Source organism: Natator depressus, chromosome 1 (genome assembly GCF_965152275.1).
Source record: "Natator depressus isolate rNatDep1 chromosome 1, rNatDep2.hap1, whole genome shotgun sequence".
NCBI classification, from domain to species: Eukaryota; Metazoa; Chordata; order Testudines; family Cheloniidae; genus Natator; species Natator depressus.
This window is the reverse complement of record NC_134234.1, coordinates 189907349-189927717: the sequence shown is the minus strand read 5'-3', so window position 1 is coordinate 189927717 and position 20369 is coordinate 189907349. Positions and strand designations below refer to the sequence as shown.

General features: G+C 39.2%; 2 long non-coding RNA genes across 3 annotated transcripts in view; one reads left to right on the top strand and one right to left on the bottom strand.

The window, feature by feature from the left end:
- Positions 1-10769, top strand: part of LOC141984167 (uncharacterized) — a 225282-nt gene extending 214513 nt beyond the window's left edge. The window contains exon 3 of the long non-coding RNA XR_012638673.1: positions 10752-10769. This is a non-coding gene — a long non-coding RNA (uncharacterized LOC141984167). The remainder of the gene's footprint in view (positions 1-10751) is intronic.
- LOC141984158 (uncharacterized) overlaps positions 1-20369 on the bottom strand; it is a 42783-nt gene that overhangs the window by 10656 nt on the left and 11758 nt on the right. The window contains exon 3 of one of the 2 annotated variants that reach the window (XR_012638672.1): positions 14623-14773. This is a non-coding gene — a long non-coding RNA (uncharacterized LOC141984158). Of the gene's footprint in view, positions 1-13846; positions 14774-20369 lie in introns of those variants that run through there. The other variant, XR_012638671.1, reaches the window with a different exon arrangement.

Below are 20369 nucleotides of genomic sequence, written 5' to 3'. Positions count from 1 at the left end.
CCTTTATTCAGATAGAGAGCTTTTTAAAAACAGTAACATCTAGCTAATTTATCAGTAGATTTCTGAGTGCTTTACGAAGGAAGTGTGTCCCCATTTTACAGATGAGAAAACTAAGGATAGAAAGTGAAGTCACTTGCCCAAGGTCACCCACCAGCTGAGCTGGGAACAGAGCCCAGGTCTCCTAAGTCCAATGTTCTATCTACTAGGCCACTGTCTAAATAGATTAGACTATTTGATTCAGTTAGATGAGGAAAGGAGCACCCCAGCCAAGAGCACCCCAGCCAAGAGATTAGCTATGACATTTTATGCTGGCATAATGAAGTGGATCATGGCACTGCATCCTACCTACTGGCACTGCATCAGTGATCACCTGCTCAAGCCTCCAAGCAAAGGCATACTTAGACCAGGGAATTTACGGACTGACAGCTTCCCTAGTTCCATCCCTTCCCATGCTGCTCTGCTAAATAACCTTGATCATAGACATGGACATAGCTTTTTCATAGCACTTATGTGAAACTTGCCAGTTTGAAGAAATATTCTGTCATTCAATTTTTACACTTAACACAGGGCTTTCATTGCACAAAGAAAATACTTTTTTTCTTGGTGGACTGTCAATCTTTAATCTCAACCAATAGTTGAATGTTTCTGAGTAAAATTATGCAATTCTTATTGGAAAGGATTATGCACAACCAGCAGTGCACAGCTGTCAGATGATCCAATCAAATTCCTTCCTGCATTTGAGTCCCTGAAGTGTTTTCCCCTGTAGTTAAGTCACTTATAGCCTCAATCCCTTTCTGTTTTGTCTCCCAGCATTCTTTAAGATTAATTTATTTCTCTTGAAAGGTGCTATGCCCACATGTGCAGAGGAAGAACCCCTATATTTATCTAAAGTGGCACAGCAAGGTCAGTGGTATTTCCAATTTCTCCACACCAACCCCTTCAAGCTGCCTCAGTTGTGTTGGAGCTGAATGCTCCAATCAATCCCCACCCTCTCCAGTGCTGCCAGTAACGTTTTGGAGGGGATTATGTTACCATTTGTCTGTGGTGTTCTAGACTAACTGCACCTAGCGTTCTCATTTTGGCTTCATGCCTATTGCAATGCTCCACTGTTCAGTTGACTTTGTTAAGTCAGTTTGTACCTACAAGAATCAATTAGACGGTTCACTTGTGTATGTGCCTATACTTTCTGTAAAATGTAAACTACTTAAGTGAACTTCACGGGCAGAAAGAAACTTAATCTAACTTGCAACTTGTGTAAGCGATCAGATAGCTTGGTGAGGAGTGGTAATAAGCGGATAAGAGATTAACGAGAAGATTAGACGAAAGCAGGGAATACACTGCATAACAGAAGCTAGAAATGAGATTAGTTACGATAAAGTAGAGCAGCTTTATTATGGAGGGTAGTGGGGCTGGCTAGCTAGGCCATTGGTATATTTTAGGTGGGGTTCAGAAAGAAAAAAAAATTGCTTAAGGTGAATTTTCAGTTGTTCCTGTTCAGTTTTAAGATGGTAAAAGGTAAAGTGGCATGTAATGAGCACAAGTCAATCACAGAATACCATTTACCATGGGGAAAAAATATTTAAAGATGAGCTAAAGCTGCTGACTCAGAATTGGATTTGTAACACTGTCACTTCAGGATTGTTTGGATCAGGGGCTATGATTTGGCCTCTCGTAGAGCCAGGGGCAGACACCCAGATCTGTTTGAGCTGTGGTTGACTAAAGATCCAAGGAGCAGGAAGAAGCAATATTACGTTACCAATCTTCGAGGCAGCCAGGAGCCTGTTCATCCTCTGAGACAATATAATACATCTGCTGTAATTTACACCAACTGGTAACAGCATCAAAGGAGACATTTGAAAGTCCCCTACTAAAGGGGAACCCCTAGTGGGCTGAGACTGTTAACATGGATCATGGTTTAGAGGGGATTCAAACACATTATTTGGGGGTCACTATAAACTTTGGCTCCGGTTCCATGTTGACATTTCAGAGTTCTGGTGTGTTCAGACAACATATTTTTGTTTTGAAACTGGATTATTGCAATTTTCAACAGTTGATCACAGTTGATGCCAAAAATTTTAAAGCAGCGAAACAGGTTCTGTATGAACAATCCCAGTGATGCAGTGGTGTAGATGCAAGTGCCAGCAACAGATGTGATTCCATGAAATCAGCTAAATCAGACCTTAATGCATGCACTTATCATGACATTTGTTGCTTTGCCCTGCCTTCTTCGTTTCTCTTTTCATAGTGTTTTACTCAATCTCTCTTAACCTACTTACTATTCACATACTCCGTTTTAATGAAGGCTAGTTGTTGTCATAAACATCCAAGTGTATCTTAACCATTTCCCAATGTACCATGTTGCAAAATTAAGGGAAACATTTATTCTTCAACAGAGAGAGATACAACCTTTCTCTTTCCTTTGCCCAGCTGCTCTATTCTCCTCCGTTTAAAACCCCACCTATTACCTGAGATGTTCTCACACTACTTGCAGTATTATGACCCACCCCATGGCGTACTTCACTTAACTCTGACATGCTTGCTCCATGTAGCTCTTATTCTGAGTAGTCACTCCAATGACAACATAATCAATGACAGTGTCCTCACACCACATTTAAACATTCGGTCAGAGGCAAAACGCCAACTACTGTTGCATCAATAGCACCTCCGACAGCAACTGTATTTTCCCTGGAAGTTCTCATCCAAGTATTGACTTGGCCTGACAGCGGTCAGTTGGTGAAATACAATGAGCTCAGAAGTGAGGTATTATAGTTGCAGGTTAAAATCTGTACCGTTGTATTATCTGGGATTTCATCAAATCATTTTAATTCTGTTGTCCATTGCCCTGAAAGTTGGATATTCATTAATATACTGCATTCCAAAGTAGAGATGAATGGGAATGGGTTTTCCACCTCTAACAAAGTTGGACAAAAATGAATTTTTTCATTTAAGTTTTTCATGAGCCAAACAATTTAATCCAACCCCCCCACACACACCTCAATTCCCCTTTGGAAATGCCACCATGTGTCTCGGGTAGGTTGTAGTTCAGGTTCATCATACTCCCATTCTCCCCTACTGGCTGGGCTCCATCTCACATGCTGCACCACAATCTCCCATCTTGTAGTGCCACTGCAATGCATCATGTGAATCCCGTGGCCAAGGTGCATCATGGGAGATGTACTCTGATTAGGAGCTTGGCTCATCAAGGAGAATGGGAGCATCAGGTGCCTAAACTACAACTCATATGAGACACCACAGCTAGATTTTCAATTATTAATTTTTAAGTTTTCATGTGAAAGGAACACTTTCCAGTTTCACACATTTGGTTTTTTGACTGAAAGTTGAAGTTTTCTATGGAAAGCAAACACTTCTCAGTAAAAACTTTGTTTAGCTGAAAATCCATTTTTCTGTCAAAAACTTTTTGCATCTACAAAGCAAAAGAGGCGATTATGCACTCATCTTAGTTGTTTCAGACAGATTTTTCTGCTTCCAGTTTGTAAATCTGTGTCAGTCTGTAGACCACTGAGATGGAATTTCTTGATAACAAAATAATAGGTCATTATATTTAGACGGTCAATTTTTTACTACTTGCAACTTCATTTGCAAAAGGATTAAATAAATCTTATGAATTTGGGATCCAATTGGAAAGAGCTAATAGTTTCTTCTCTCACATAATTTAAAATCTTCAGAAGAACGCACTACATCAATCATATTTTCACGAGAAACAACATATCTCTCCTGCTGCTTCTCACATTTTATGACTTGGGAAATTATTCAACTTCTCTACTCTGAGGCTTGCTGAAAGATGGAGAGGCATTTGGCAGCAGCTGTTAACCCACCTGCAGAGACAACTTCTGTCTCATTTCATCTGCTGAATTGCTCGAGCCACCAGACTAATGTTTACTTGTTCACAATTAAAGTCACCATATAGTCCCCTGAGATTCTTCAAGAAAGGAATGTCCGAGCTTTCAGGGCCTGAATTCCAAGCTATTCTCCCTGTTTAAATATTGATGACCACTTAGACTGAGCATATCCTGGAATGCTGAATGCTAATGTCAGGGAAGCAATAAATCTTTAGTGAGAGAGTATACACAACAATTCAATATGAACACTTCTTCTATGCTGGGAGTACTAAATTGCATGTTTACTTGTATTCCACATTATGATCATGTTCATAGGTTACCATCATTTAATAGTTACATTCAGTACTAAGGCTATATTTCTAGGGCATTAATTTGTCTAAAATGTAGTTGACCTTAATAGCAGCTATTTAAGCAGAAAGGTATGTATTGGGACAAAGAGAAATTCATTCTTGTCAAACCATTATGTCTTCAAATATATTTTGTTGTCAGCGGTATTTTTGGGCCTTCTGGACTAATAATGGTGAAAATGACTCCTGTAGAAGTAAACTGACTTATTCGACATTGCCAGGCAACATGTGAACACAAAGCTAAGCTGTCCATCTAACTGTTGTTTTAGCTTAATCGAGTATTGGAACACCGAACACGCACTATTTCATCCCCTTTGTAAATTAGCTAAACACAGAATTAACACAAAACTAAATGTATTAAGTGTTTTTCAGCTCTTAATCAAGTTGAGAAGATTCAGGAAATCCAACAAGTGGTGAGGGATGTTACTCTAAACCCAGGGAGCGGTAAAAAAACAAAGATAATGAGCTAAGGAAAAAATACTACCTTAAAGCCTAGAAGTAGTATAGAATCATAGAATATCAGGGTTGGAAGGGACCCCAGAAGGTCATCTAGTCCAACCCCCTGCTTGAAGCAGGACCAATTCCCAGTTAAATCATCCCAGCCAGGGCTTTGTCAAGCCTGACCTTAAAAACCTCTAAGGAAGGAGATTCTACCACCTCCCTAGGTAACGCATTCCAGTGTTTCACCACCCTCTTAGTGAAAAAGTTTTTCCTAATATCCAATCTAAACCTCCCCCATTGCAACTTGAGACCATTACTCCTCGTTCTGTCATCTGCTACCATTGAGAACAGTCTAGAGCCATCCTCTTTGGAACCCCCTTTCAGGTAGTTGAAAGCAGCTATCAAATCCCCCCTCATTCTTCTCTTCTGCAGACTAAACAATCCCAGCTCCCTCAGCCTCTCTTCATAAGTCATGTGCTCTAGACCCCTAATCATTTTTGTTGCCCTTCGCTGGACTCTCTCCAATTTATCCACATCCCTCTTGTAGTGTGGGGCCCAAAACTGGACACAGTACTCCAGATGAGGCCTCACCAGTGTCAAATAGTAAACTATTTAAAATAAAATTATGTTTTTTTAAAAAGTATACATGAACTAAACGATATCGCAGTAACATATTCATGCAGCTGTATTAAGCCAGAACCCCTCTTTGGTTTTCTCCCTCTCTAGTTGTGGCCTGTCTAAACTTTGGAATGATCAAGTCTTCTAAACAGGGATTTTATCCATTTTTATACTGAGTTGCCTTGGATGACTTGGGCTGAATATAAAAGTCATCCTTCATACCTTATTTAATATGCCTTTTACTAGATGCAGTGATGAACAAAACCCTCACTTACTATAGAGAATAACTTATTTGCTTGTGACAGCTGTTTCGCTCTCTCTGTAAATATGCCAGTCATGAAGTTTGTGCCAATCATGAAACCATGCCACAAGGTTACTTGACTGTCTTGCAGTGGGCCTGGGCTGAGTATGTTACAAGAGTTCACAAAACTGGATTGGTTTAGGGTTTTCCATTGGAAGTGTGCAAACCCCCCGCCCCCTCATGTTTTCTAGATACTTCTCTGGGTAGCTACAAGTTGAGGTGGCCAATCCATTAGAATCTGAAAACTGAAGATAAGCTTCCCACAACTTATGTGTAAATGAGTGTTCTATACCAGCAATGTCTGCAGGGAACCACCCTCTTGTGTCTTGTGTGCAGCTGCAGTCAGGCCTCAATGCATGAATTGCCATTAGGGCCTGCTGTAGTGGCTGCTCCATTAAAGATGCTCCCTGCCCTCGACTGAAGTCTATGGAAATGTCCCCTGGAAGCAGAAGCAGTGTTCAATTTAACCATGTTTTTTCCTCATCAGCACCGTAATTGCTTAAAGTTGGTAGGCAAAGAAGTCTAGTAATGTTTAATAAAATTGGATCATAACATTTGGTACCCATCCTGTGCTGGTAGAGTTGTGTGATTAATGAAACATCAATGTGACGTCATCTACTCCTATCAAAGTTACAAAGGCTAAGTGACCCCATGTTGAAACTATCAAAGTTACTGGTGCCATTTAAAAAAAAATAAAAAAGGTATTTTTATTTGTTAACCTAACTTCAATTTCAAGGCAGCACTATTGGTAAAACAGGCAGAATTAATGTGGACAACAAACTTTTTATGCACTGTTCCTAGTTTGTCCACTCTTTCCTTAATTTTTACTCCCTAAACCTGAAGTTGCTATTTTCTATATGCTATACCAGGGCCACCTGCACAGTCTATTTTATCCAGTTTTAGAGCAAAGTTATTGCTCATCTTGTCATACTATGGTTAACGCCTACAAGCGTCTACCAGGTGGGGGGGACCCCTTTGTCCTAGTACTGCACAAACCATTACAGTCCTTGCCCCAAAATGCTAGAATCTGAAGTGTGTTGGCTGTATCAACCCAGACCCAAGGAACATTAGAGCAATGAAATTTAAAATACAGTTCCTTCTACCAAATTAACAGGCCAATATGTGTTTCCTGCTGTCATCTACCAGATGCAAAACCAAGTTTTCACCTGAATATCATAGCCTTTGTACTGCTAGCCACCAAAGAAGATTTTTCCCTTAGCTCAATTTATGGGAGAGCCTGTGCTTTTGGAGCTTGATGTTCTGCGTTTCTGTCCTGCTGGCACTGCATAGTTCCACTTGGCTATGGTATACAGAACAGTTCAACTTCCAGTTCCTAAATGTATTTGGATTTTCCAAAATAAAACATGAAATTGTGTTATTGCCATAATTCTCTCTCCCTGTATGTGAACTGGAACAAGAGCTGCAGTGGTGAGTGGAAGACTAACTGAAGTATTTCTAACAAGCAATCAATCACAAGCCTTTCATTTCATCTTAAGCCAGCTCAACATGGCAGAAAAGATGAATAGTGACAAATGCTGAAAAGCATTATTACTAGGTTGGATATTAACTATTTGTTATCTGAACTCCAAGTCAGTGGAAAGAAAAAAACAACAACAATCTATGGATGGGATTTATCTCAAGAAAATTGGCTAGCTACTACCACAGCTACATTACCTGAATTTTTTTCTAAGAACTTAGCATAGCTTTAATTAAGTATTCATGTTGAATGAGACACTTTTACCAGTCTTTGTTAATTTCTTCTCTACAGGACAGACTAATATATCTGTGTTATCAGACAATGTCTTTCAGAATGCAAACAAAGCCATTGCTAGTAAGATCCAGACCCAAGCCTACCACATCTCAGCTGTTTGCTGGGTAACATAAGGTACTAGTGAAGAATTTCTAGTCACACAGAGAAGCCCTAATTATTCCTTTGAGTTTGCACTGCTCTCTCATGTTCCAGCAAATTGACTGCTCAAGTTGCTCTTTCTTGCCTGCGTCTGACTTGAGACTTAGCTGTCAGTCTGGTGCAGGTGGGAACGGGGGTGCATGACAAGAATGAACAAGAATGCAGAAGAGCATTTTGTGCCTGTAATGTTTAATCAACTTTTCTGAAATAAACCCTTACCACCAGCAGGAGGTTAATATTGGGAAAGTGTGCCCCTGTGAACTAGGTTTCCAACAACTTTTGTTCTGGGCTCCTGAGGCGGTTATTAAAGCTTTTCTAAAAAAAAATGTTGTGGTGTTTCCTATTTTAATGTATTGCAATTAATAAATACAATTAATGAAACTATCTACTTTTTACAGATGTTTGTGAACTAAGCCTCCTTTGAGGTGAAGTGATTTGATATCCTCAGCCAAAATGCACCATATAATGGTAAATGTTTTCTTGTTAAGAGCTCCATAGGCAATAAGCCATAATTCATCAGTGTTCTGAGTGATAAACGACCTGTTGTGGGTAGGAGAAAGCATCAAGAAAATGAAGCTGGTGTTGAACTCAGGTGGAAGAAACTGTCACATTTCTAACCTTCAATTAGTTATTGCTGAATTCTACATTCTTACCTCCTTAATTAAAATATGTTAACACTGAAATCCAATTCACACCCTCCTTTCAGGTTTACTAGTGTTTCCCTAGCTGGTCAAGCCACTGATGGTGCCAGAATGATTCCCTTCCTAGCGGCCTACCACCTGTGAGCCCATTCCAATGGAGTTTGAAGGAGTGGTTCTCCAACCAATTTTTTCCTGCGGCTGCATCGTCGGTTACAGCAAATTCACGGTGTCCACAGTTTTGAAAGTTAAAATATTATACTAGTGATATTCTAGTCACATGGTTATTTGGAAGTATCCTGTAAATAAAAATAATTAATCTTTCCAATGTAAAGAATAATATGTACTCTTAGTAATACCACAGAAGTTACACAGTTATTACTCACCATCAATTTCATTAGTTATAGATTTCGTCATCTGAAAAAGGGCTGCGAAGCTGCCCAACACAGTAACTCATGTTGAGTGTAGCCAGACATAATTTGTCATTTGGGCAATGAAAAGTCCTTCAGTCTCTTTTGATGTTGAACTATTTCACTTCTGGTTTTATCCGAGAGCTTTTTATGGAGAAAAATCACAACAATTTTTCCTCTACTGCTGATTCATGAGTTTTATAATGATGCTGCATGGCGCACAATGTCATCTGATGAATTTCTGCCTTACATATTGCACAAATGACAATTATTTCAGATGAATTTGTTTCCAACATTACCATATGCTTCTCTTCCCACTCAACTATTAAATACCCTATATTTATCGTGTAAGTCTCTTCTGCGCTTTGCAGCTGCTGACCTGCCAGAATGACCTGTGTCACCCATATTGGGTTCAGTGTAAGATGGTCACATCTTAGCTTCCTTTTTAGCAAAACAGTTTCATATAGCCATAGTATCTCCAAAGGATCACACCAAAAATCTGAAGCTGCTCTTGTGGTGGGGGCTGCCTAGCCAAATGGAACCTTCTGGCAGGCTTATGGTGGCCACACACTCAGGCTGCTCCTAGGGCCTGTCCGCAACCCCTGTTCTCCACATTTGACCGGCCATGTCCCTATGCTCCCTCACTTCTAGTGACTGCAGCACATGTACCATACTACACCTCTGCTCGGTGGCCAGTGTTGCCAGCCCCGGAGCTGCTTTGAGACTCAGCTTCCCAGCAGCACCACATAGCCTCTTCTGACCGGCAACTTCTGCCTGGCTTCTCCTCTACAAGATGATTAGCCCAGAACCTTGTCAATCAAGGAAAAGGGGGTGGAGAAAGAGAGGGGTGGTTCCCTCCCACAGCCAAAGGCAGCCATCCTACTACACTATAATGAAACACTACCAAGCCCACCATGGGCTTGGGCTGCTGCAGAGAGCAGAGCTTGTGGCCACGGCAGGGAGCTTGGGGAAGAGGCTCTGGGACCCCAAAAGTCATGGTGACTGAACATGAAATCCCTGGTGGCCACACGCAGCCACTATGGCTGCACGTGAGAATCACTGCTCGTATATTGTGCAGCATATGCAGCATTTCTCTCTAGCTTTCTCAGTGTTGATTTTACTCCTCTTTGTAAGAGGACTGGTAACCTTGCAATGGACGTGTTCTAACTGACATCTTTCTGACGGATTTCTAGTGGGGAAATTCTTTTATGCTGTTTTGCATTTTAAGCCCTTAATTGAAGTTATCACAGCGCTTTACAAACATTAAGCCTGACAACACCCCTGAGAGGTAGGTAAGTATTGCACCCATTTTACTTCTAGGGAACTGAGGCAAAGCAACCTGCTCAGGGTAATACAGTAAGACAGTATCAGAGCCAGGAAAGTTAACATGCCTGACTTGCAAGTTTTTGTGCTAACCACAGTCCTCTTCCCTAACCAATGAACAATGCAGACTCAGTGTTGAGTCCATGAAAACATTTGTGGGAGCAGTAAATTTTAGAGTAAGGTGTTTCTCAAAAGCTCAAAGTCAGCAAAATAATTTGTAACTTGATGCTATAATGAGAAACCATGCCAGGAATGAACTGAATCTACTGAAGTAGACTGTATGTTCATAAACTATTTCATTGTAAATAAATGTATGTTGTTAATAGCCTACATTTATTGCATTTATGAAATTAAACTTACATTGCTCTCACGTAAGGGATCATACACTCAGTGAAAATCTCACCATAAATATTCAGCATTTTGAGAGGAGGATTTTTGTGCACATACTCTGTAGTCACTAAATTGCACTGGGAAAACCTGAGGAGATGAATCACAAAAGATTGATGGTCTCAATCTTGAGTCACTTACATGGGATTTTATCTTGAAACTTTGATGTATAAGGTCATTTAGCTTTACATGTAGGTTTCTTTTTGTTTGTTTTTCATCTAATTTAAAGAAGTTTTAGAACTTTTACAGTCAGATCGAAACAAGATGCTGCTAAGTGTTAACATTAGGCTGTCTTAATGAGGATGGCAAAAGAAAATGTAGTATTTTATCCATAATCATAAACTATCAGACAAACACAGCAGTGTCAATTTTGTACAGACTAATTAAATCTGATAGTGGAGCTCAATTCATGATGTAAAATTCTGTACATTTCTATGCATGAGAATAAAGTAAAGGGGTCCAAGTCACTTCATGGTCCATAGTGCTTCTATAAAATGTTTTTTTTTTTTATTCACAGACTGTGGCCAGCAGCAGTGCATATTTTCAAGATACACCATGGCTGTGTCCTAACTGGCAGGGCTTACAGGCAATCTTGTTCTGGATGAGAAAGGAATTTACAGTCCGTATGAATTCAGTCCAGGGCTCAGTGGCCAAGCCTGTTTGTGAGGAAGTTTGTCTGTAATATGGAAACATCTTTGACAGAACCTGGAGTCAGTTAACTCATATTTCATATGACACTCAACAGCTGTTGTTATTAACAACCTGGGAAGATCTCAGTTGTGTGACCTACAGGCTTAAGACAATGTTGTGGTTTATATTTTGATTAAGATAAGTACAGAAATGGATGGTGTTTAGCAGTGACTCAGATATGGTTAATAAAAAGAGTGGAGGGCTAGTAATTACCTAGAATTAGGGCAAAAAAATATTCCTCATCCACATGTTATATTTTAAATCTAAACAATATTGTTCAAGCTGCATTTCACAGCATTTTCTATTTCTGGTTTTCTTGTTGCTTATCCAGTTTGGTGTATGTCAATTTTTATTGTTAAGTGTATACCAAAAAGAGTAGGGTATACAAAATAGACTTAAGATTGCAGTAGGAAACTAGGTTTCCTTTTCCAAATTTTCTTTTGAATAACTTCTTCCATTTAGTGTCCTTTATTTAAAAAAATTACACTGTACTTCCATAGTGTTTAAATTATCTTCCAGCAAGGCTTTGTCACTGTTTCTGTTTTTAAACTACTGGGGAGTCCTGGAGCAATGGTACTATGTAAGAATCTAAATTTTAAAAAGGATTATAAATTACTACTTCACTGAGGTGATGGGGAGTAGAATTGAGACAAGTGTCATCCCATCTGTTGCTTCATTTGTCTGGAGAGAGTTTTCTGCAATGCTGGGCCTCTTACTGCTCTTTTATGGTGCATTAAATTAATGTAATAAGTTTTCTTCTTGCATTTAAACATAAGCAGCATCAGGTTTTGGCTTCCCTCTTTTATGGGGGTTACAGGACCTGTCTAAAATACTGTACATCACATCATGCAAAGTGAGATACAGTCTTAGTCTAGGTATGAAATGTTACGTGTTAACAATTAAAATCATCACATCCACCCCTCAAATGGATTCAGGGAGACCTCTAGCTCAGCTTTCAGACTTGTGTGTCACTCTCTAGGAATCTTGTGGAAGGTTGTCAATGTCACACATATACATCGCACAATCTCCCCTATGGAACTTTTCCCAGCAGCAGGCCCTGTGTTTTTTGAGTTAGACTGACAGCAGGGGCAATTCTACAATCCTTTCTGTAATGACACAAAAACCTGGTAAGATTTCTTTAGTTCTCCTTTACTTTATAGCCTTAATCTGGTTTTAGAAAGTTTTGCCAAGTCTAGATGTGTGGAAGGAAATTTCATCAAAATTTCGCCCCTGTCTCCAACAAATATTTTAAAACATTGTGTTGAGATTTAACTCCGAAAGTTTAAACTAGAAAAAGGGTGGGGGCGGACTTTCAGGAAGTTATAAACTCTGGAAAAAGGATATTTTAATACTCATTTTAATATATTTCTTGTTAAGTTGCAAGAGACATGTATTTTAACACTCACAACAGTCTCTATGGAAAGTGTTCCGGTGTGGGAAAAATATGAGAAAGAAATCATAGCTGATATTGTTTTTAGCTGCGTGCCCCAAACTTCAGAAACCCACTTAGTTGACCGCATTTAGTCTTTCCTTACACTAAATATTACTATTTTCTACAGTAGTAATCTAGAGTATTAAGCAGTACCATCTCTACTGGGGTCACTGCAAAATATTACAAAACTCTACAGAACTAACGCTCAGTGTTGGAACATTTCCTATTGTTTTCTGCAACAGTCTCTCTCTCTCAAATACTGCTTCACCTCCTTTTCACTTGGACTTTTTTCTCCTTTGTGATTCTTTTTTGTCAAGAAAGGGGTTTACCTCTATCCACATATCATATAACATGGCATTCAGACAAACATTATCCCGTAAGCGTGGGGCTTGATATCAGACATTCTTTACATGTTACTGCAAACAAACATCATGCCTGTGCACCTCTGTTTCTCTAACCCTACCATTCCGCTGGAGCACTGATCAGAAAGGTAAACAAATGATACTTCACTTTTTTCCTCAGAAGTCAAACTGCAGCCGTCTTGTACGTATTCATTAAAAGATCCCTTGAGCCAGATGATCTTGATGCCAAATGCTAATGAATCCTGCATACTTCTCCTAACTTGGTTTAAGATTTGGGGATTTGATGGAGTATCTTTCAAAGGCAAGATGACACTGCTAGATTAGGTAATTCAGGACTCAGACAGAGAGCCAATCTAAACTGTTGTCTGTCCCCCTTTATGTCCTGAACAACTTCAACATATGCTGTCAGCTTTTATGCTGTAGCTAAAAGAGCTTTCAAGAGCAACTTTCGGAAGCCTGCAGTTGAGACAAGAAAACCCCCAAATCTCATCACTACTCTGACCTGTAGTTGACAGATTTATTGGCTAAGAACAGAATTCAATACAGAGAAGTCCCTTTTAAGGATATGGCTCTCGTGTGCCCTGTTGTCAGCCAGAATTCCAGCATGATACACAATTAAAGAAGACCCTTACAAAGAAACAATCTGTCCAACTCAAACCTCCCTAGTCTTACCCTATTAGAGTGAAATCAGCAAAATTCACAAATGAGACACACAATTCTGTGGAGCAGGATTAGCAAGTGTTTTTTTCCAGTCACAGTGAGCTCAGTGCTTAATTTGTGCCAGGGCTTGCCAAGACTGAGCCCTGGCACCTCTAGGCTTGGCAATTCACTGCCCCGGCACCTCTGGGCTTGCTGCTTAAGTTATGAAAGTAAAACAATTGCTTGAGCCCCAGGACGTTTTGCGTGACAAATTATGCACCAAATGAGGTTTAAAATACCTGCCAACATCCCACAGATAACCCAAAATCAAGACAATTCTGCTAATGTACCAATATTCTATGCATTTCTGTTCCAACAGTCTTCCTTGCTACAGATATTTGCATGAAAACAGGATATCTGTCAGGAAGGAGACCTGTGCACAACTTTGCAACTTCACTTCACAGGGTATCATGTACTTTTTTTCTTTGGTTTTATTCTATTTATTCTGGCTCCTCTTTAATTTTGGTTTGAGTTCTGAGTTTATATGAAACTAACAATGACTACAAATATGATGATAAACACCCAATAGGTGAGTTTCACTGCTTTGCATCAAGGCTAGGCAAGGTCACAAATTCCTCAAAAATTGTGGCAAAGCCATGTCTTCCGTAAGCCCACAAGTTCCTCCTCAGCTGCATGATATACAGGGAGGGCAAGCCCCAGGCCCCGCAGACAGGGCTGGCCAATTTCGGTGGCAATTCGGCAGCGGGTCTTTCAGTCCCTCTCTTCCTTGTCAGCGACACTTTGGCGGCAGCTCAATCGCTCCTCTTCAGTCTTCTGCAGCAATTCGGTGGCGGGTCGTCCTGTCCTCTTCTTTCTTCGGCGGCGTGACTTGGGTTTTTCTTTTTTTTTTCTTCGCCGCTTGGGGCAGCAAAACTAACTTTTTTTTATGGAAGGGGCCCCCGAAATTGCTTCCTGAATCATCTGGGCGGCACTGATGATATACCCTTTAAATCAATTAGTTCCCATAGGAAACACCAATTTCCTGCAGAATATGTGGAATTTCAAGGATCTGAGAATAGAATTGGGGGAGAAGGGGTGGTGAATGAGGTTAGTCTGTGAACCTTAGCTAACTTTTCAACAATATGGCCAGTAGTTTAAGTCACAAGTAGCTAAGTTTCACATTTTGCTGCATTACTTAGTGCGAAACATGTCAATGTCATTCGATTCTGAACTGTTAAACAAATGATAACCTAACTATCTATTACCTGGAAGTTAATGTAGATCCCAATTTGCTGTTATCGTACCACTGTATTCATTTTCCATTGGCATGGGCGATTATTTTATGCAGATAAACATAAACACTGCCATATTGGAAAGATCTTCTTTAGGTTCAAGCATCTGCCTTAAGAAAGCTACCTGTAGAGTAAAAAAATAAAATAAAATGCAAATATTGAGGCTTAAAGTTTGGGAAACGCTCTTTGCCTTTTCAGTATCAGATAAGGAGAGTCTGGAGAAGGCACCCCCAGGTATCAAATCCCTTCACAGAAATATGTGAGTTTTATTTTAGAATTCAATGAACTTGAATCTAACTAGAGATGTTGCTTATCATTCTTATTTGGTTTATTTTAGTTTTCTGATCAGTTTACTCTCCGTTTACTTCTTTTAAGAGACATTTTTGTGTTTCTTAACATTTTGACAGTGTATTTTTACACTCCATTTCGGAGACCTATAATGCGGATGAAATAAATGTCTAACCAACAATGCAGTAACTCAATTTCTAACCAGTCCCTTTTTCAATCAGGCATGCATGGAGGACCAATAGAGCTTCCTGCACCACTTCAAATACTTTCAGCCCTGTTGTTGATTATTCTAAACCCTCATCTCTCTAATGACTCAGTTCTTCATTTTGGGAGCATGCCTTATTGGGTATGTCTACAGCAAAGAAAAACCCATGGCTGGCCCATGTCAGCTGACTTGGGCTGCAGGACCTTTTCATTGCTGCTCGGGCTGGAGCTCTGCGACCCTCCCAACCTACACAATGAGCCGTTAAGTACTCAAATGTCATGAAAATACTTGAACAAGTTTTTTCTCTAGTGTAAGTCCACTTTGTTCAGTGACTTACATGTAACATAAATTTAGTCCAGTACATCTGTGACAATGCCCTATGGATTATATGAAATAAAATGTCATTTCACTGTGGTGTCTTACCAACTTATAAAAATACATTAACCAGTTAAAAGAATGACAAGGTGGGTGAGGTAATATCTTTTATTGGACCAATTTCTGTTGGTGAGAGAGACACTCATTCAAGCCACATAGAGCTCTTCTTCAGGTCTGGAAAGGGAACTCCCAGCATCACAGCAAAATGCAAAGTGGAACAGATAGTTTAGCATAAGTAGTCAGCACATATTGTAAGGCACCATTCAAGAATAGGTTTCAGAATAGTGGCCTGTTGACACCTATATCTTATCTATCAGTCCTCATCCTCAAAGAAAACTTTTCAAAAGAGGAGCCTGAGAGCTTAAATGCATTACTCTGCTAGACACTAAAAATCATGGACTGAACAGAGACAGTGGATTTATGGTTTATTACAACAATCTGTAACTCACTAACCCCCTGTTTTTATCCTATGACTGCAGAGGTTTTAATGGATCCCTCTACCTGAATGGTCCCTTACAATATACATGCTAGCTACTTACGCTAAGCAATCTGTTCCACGTGGCATTTTGCTGTGACACTGGGAGGTTGCTACCAGCTCTTAATTTACTGAGATGGTCCCTTATGTTATACGCTACCATGAGTACACTCATTATAGGTCATTCAGGGTTAGCTGAAGAGGGCTATCAATAAAACATTACATAAGACCAGAATAAACTAAGCAAGTTTTTCCTAGTTACACTGTAGGAAGATCAAGTTTTACCATATTTTACCAAATATCATGTGATTATATAATTAAGCCTGAGATTTATCTCGGTAACTTGGTTTCTATAGGGTGTTTTAATTATGGATTTCTTCAGACCTGGACTTTTTAAAATTGGATAACAAGTGATCAAATTATGGTTCAAATTAAACACATTTAATCAATGGCACACAATTCAACTATCTTCAAATCCTCCTTAGTATTCAGTCACCTGACTCTTGCCAAATTTCATACATTATAATGAAGGCAAGTGAATAAACTTTGGGATATAAAATAAATTGAACTTATAAATCAACCAAGTTTAGTGTGTTCTGAATTGCAAACTGTGCAATAATCTGATTTAGGATGTGTATGGGAAGAAATACGTGAAATCAGACACAAACACTCTGGGAAATACTATACCCGTTCAATTACATTTTTTGTATGATTTTTTTACTAACAAAACTATTTATAGCCATCTAGATCTCCATGTGTGAAATTAAATATAAAATATTCATCTGTGTACACTGTGCTCCATCCAAAACAACAATTAGGCCCCAATTCCGTTCAAGAGTTATCCCTAAGCATCTTCATTCTTTGTTATTCATGTTTGTTTTTTTCTGTTCTATTGAAGAAACAAACTCTTTAGGCCAGTGAATTACTCCTATTAGGCCAACAGAACTTCGTTGGAATCACCTGAGTTGTACTATAGTAAAATTTAAGTCAGTGACCAATCAGATGATTCATCTACAGACAGACAGTTTTAAGTCTCTCCACGCTGGTTTTCAATATTTTAAATTTGAAGCTGTATTGCTTAGTATCTTAGACATGGGTCACATAGTATGTTCTGTTAGCTAATTCAGTAGCTTTTAAAATGTTTCCCTGTGTGCACACAGAGTCTGATAAATTCTGCATTCTTTTAAAGTTGTTTAATATTCATTTGAAATTCAGTATTTCCATCAGCCATTCCTACCGGTAAACTCATTCACTAGGAAATTATTGGGGACAAAATGCAGACATAGCTGAAGAAAGTTAGTTTATAAAGCAAAAGGAATATTCACACTAAGTGTTTTGCCATGTTTACGCTGTTCTAGTACTATATGCCAAAAATCTTAGCTAGGTAGCTGCCCCTTACATTTTCACTTATGTGCCCGTGATAAAGGTCTCACAACATTTTATTTTAAGAAGTTGGACTACTGTTTAATTGTAATTTCAGTCTACATTCACTGGTTCAACGAGTTAAAAAATAACACTGGACAACGCCTTAAATCCTGCTTGGTCCCCTAAAGCTTAAGTCATAGTGAACTTGACAAATTCCAAAGTCTGCTACCAGAGTGACTACTACATACAAAATCATTAGCTGTTGCCTTGTGGTGGGTAAGTTTGCAAACTTAGTATGGCCTGCAACTCTGTCTTCTGATGCAAGCTTGATGGCAGCACTCAGTTGCAATCACTTGTTACTGATGCTCAATACAGCTGGTTTATATTTTGAGTAGAGTATTTAATACAAGTTTGGCTAATTCCGTTTTTTTGTGCAGCGCTCATTTTTGAATACTAGCGCCTGCTTTATGTTTGTGTTTTGAATAGTGAGATCTAGTGAAAAAGAACGGAAAAGGAACACTGGCTCCCTCTCTGGGTTATGTAATGTTCTGCTAAGCATTGCAGCACACAGTCAGAGTAGGCCTAATTCCACACGGAAACCATGTGCAGTCCAGTGTACACGCAACTTATAGGCCTGAAAGATCTCCCATTCAAGTCAATAGAACTATTACCTCACATGTGGCAAAAGTTGGCCCCAGGAGATGATCAGCTTCATTTCATGACACTCTCCATAATGTCAGTGCTGCAAATCGTATTTGTATAAAATTAAGTTTAAGTGTAACTGCAACTTGAATGTATCCCCTTTGGACTTGAGCAGCTTTGCTATACATTGTGACTGAACAAGCAGCGGACAACACAGGCATTGTGTCAGGAAGAATTCTGACAGCTTAATCCTGTACCACTTCACAAGCCATGTCAGAGGAGAACACTGCTTCATGGAAAATCCTGTGTCCACTCTGAAAAGTAAATAGCATCTTCAGCAGAAAAATTTCCTCCAAGCAAAAGCTTCTCTTTGCTTCTGAAAACTATTCCTCCGAGTGTATCAAATGAAAAAGGGATTTCATTTCTTTGCTCTCTCTCGTTGGACAAATGGAAAACCACAATTCTCCATTTTTGCTTTTTGGGAGAGCCTGGGTGTAGCTACTTAAACATGCCTGGATTTAAAACAAATTCAGACTCCTGAATTATGCCTCCCTAAAACAATCAGTCTATCTATAAGGCCATAAACGAGCTAGGCATCTTCTTGCAGAACCTTCCAACTGTATTTCAACCACTTCAATTGATGCTTTTAAATATGAACATTGTAGAGCAGATTATTAAACCTGCCAAGGCACTGAGAAGTCTTAAAATGTCCCATGTTACAGGGATGCCAGAACTAGAGCTAAGTGAAATTTTTTGACAAAACATTTTTTCCCACAGTGAAAAAAATGCAAATTTGGTGACACCAAAACCGTTAATAAATTAGTGTTTTGGTTGAAAAAACCTAAACAAAATCCCCACAAAATCAAAATGTTTCATTCTGAAAATTTTCAGAATGAAACATTTTGAATGTTTTGGTTCTTAGCATATTTTCATTTTTTCAAGTTTCCTTTAGTTTTGCTTTTGAACCATTCAGTGAAGGTTATATTGTCAAAATAGGAACAAAGCATTTCATTTAATTTTTTCTACTTTTGATTCACCTAAAACATTTTGGTTTTGGTTTGACCTGAAACAAATTCTCTCTATTTTTCACAATTTCCAGTGAACTGACAAATGGTTTATTCGCTTAGCTCTAACCAGAACTGTCCCTCCCCCCTCCCCCCATAAATAAAAAAAGGTGGATAACAGTCACATTTGTTTACTTAACATTTTGAAACACACAATGCATCCATAAATCTTGATTACTAAATTGGGAACTGTTATTTCAATGTAACTCATGTTTTCCAATGCTGGCCAAATAAGCAACAATTCCTCAAAGGATCTTGTCTTTAAAATATTCTAAACTGGCTAATTCCTGTACTGTGATCTCGCAGAACACGCACAGTGCACTAGGGAAAAATATGTTCATGTAGGGACATCCTCTGAGACACCAAGCAGCAGCTGTCAGAGTCAGGTTTTAACTGTCACAACTGTATCTTACACGTTTTACATATCCACCGCTTAAATTGTCAAAAAAGGCTAATTTAATCTCTCAGAGGAGGCTATTATGTAGCATGGGAAATATTTTCTCACTGTTATGCCATTTCTAGCAAAAACAAACATTTAATGGCTTACTGAGGGAATAAATTTACTAATTGACTACTCAGGGACTAGTTCCCTCACACCCTTTGGTTCAGCAGCACAGCACAGCCAAGTAGTGAGAGAAAGAAATTCACTCCTGTGGCAAAGGCCCATTTTGAGAATTAAGTGGACATAAGCTTTGTGCCGGCCTTCAGCACAGAGCAGAAATTCATATGTAGTCACCACCATGCAAAAAGCTATAATCTTCAACACCTTCCCATTTCTCCACAGGTAATTGACTTAATACTTCTAGTTTCTATAACTTCCTCCATCCAAGAATCTCAAAGCAATTGACTATCAAGGCTTGCAATACTTTCAAGAAAGGGAAGTATTATCATCCCTGATACATAGACAGAGAAGCTGAACCACAGTGAGGTTGTTATTTTCCCCAAATTACATACCAAGTCATTGCAAATGAAGAATACAGACATCGCCTGAATTCCAGTCTCCTACTCTAACAGCTCATGCTACCCCTGAACTGACCTCAGCTTTGGACTAATGGCAAGTGGACATGAAGGTGGACATTGCAAAATGCTGGAGCACAGCTGAAAAAATCCTTCTAGTGAAGTGCAATTTAATTATCTCCAACTGAGCTATTATGTAACAGATATAGGTGAAAATTTTAGCTAATGTGAAACACTTTTTTGTAGCCCTTACCATAACTCAATGGCTTATGACCAGTTGAACTGGTGTGGTTCTGATGCACAGAGGATAGGACAAGGATCCACCTTGCTTGTGGATAATGTTAGGAGA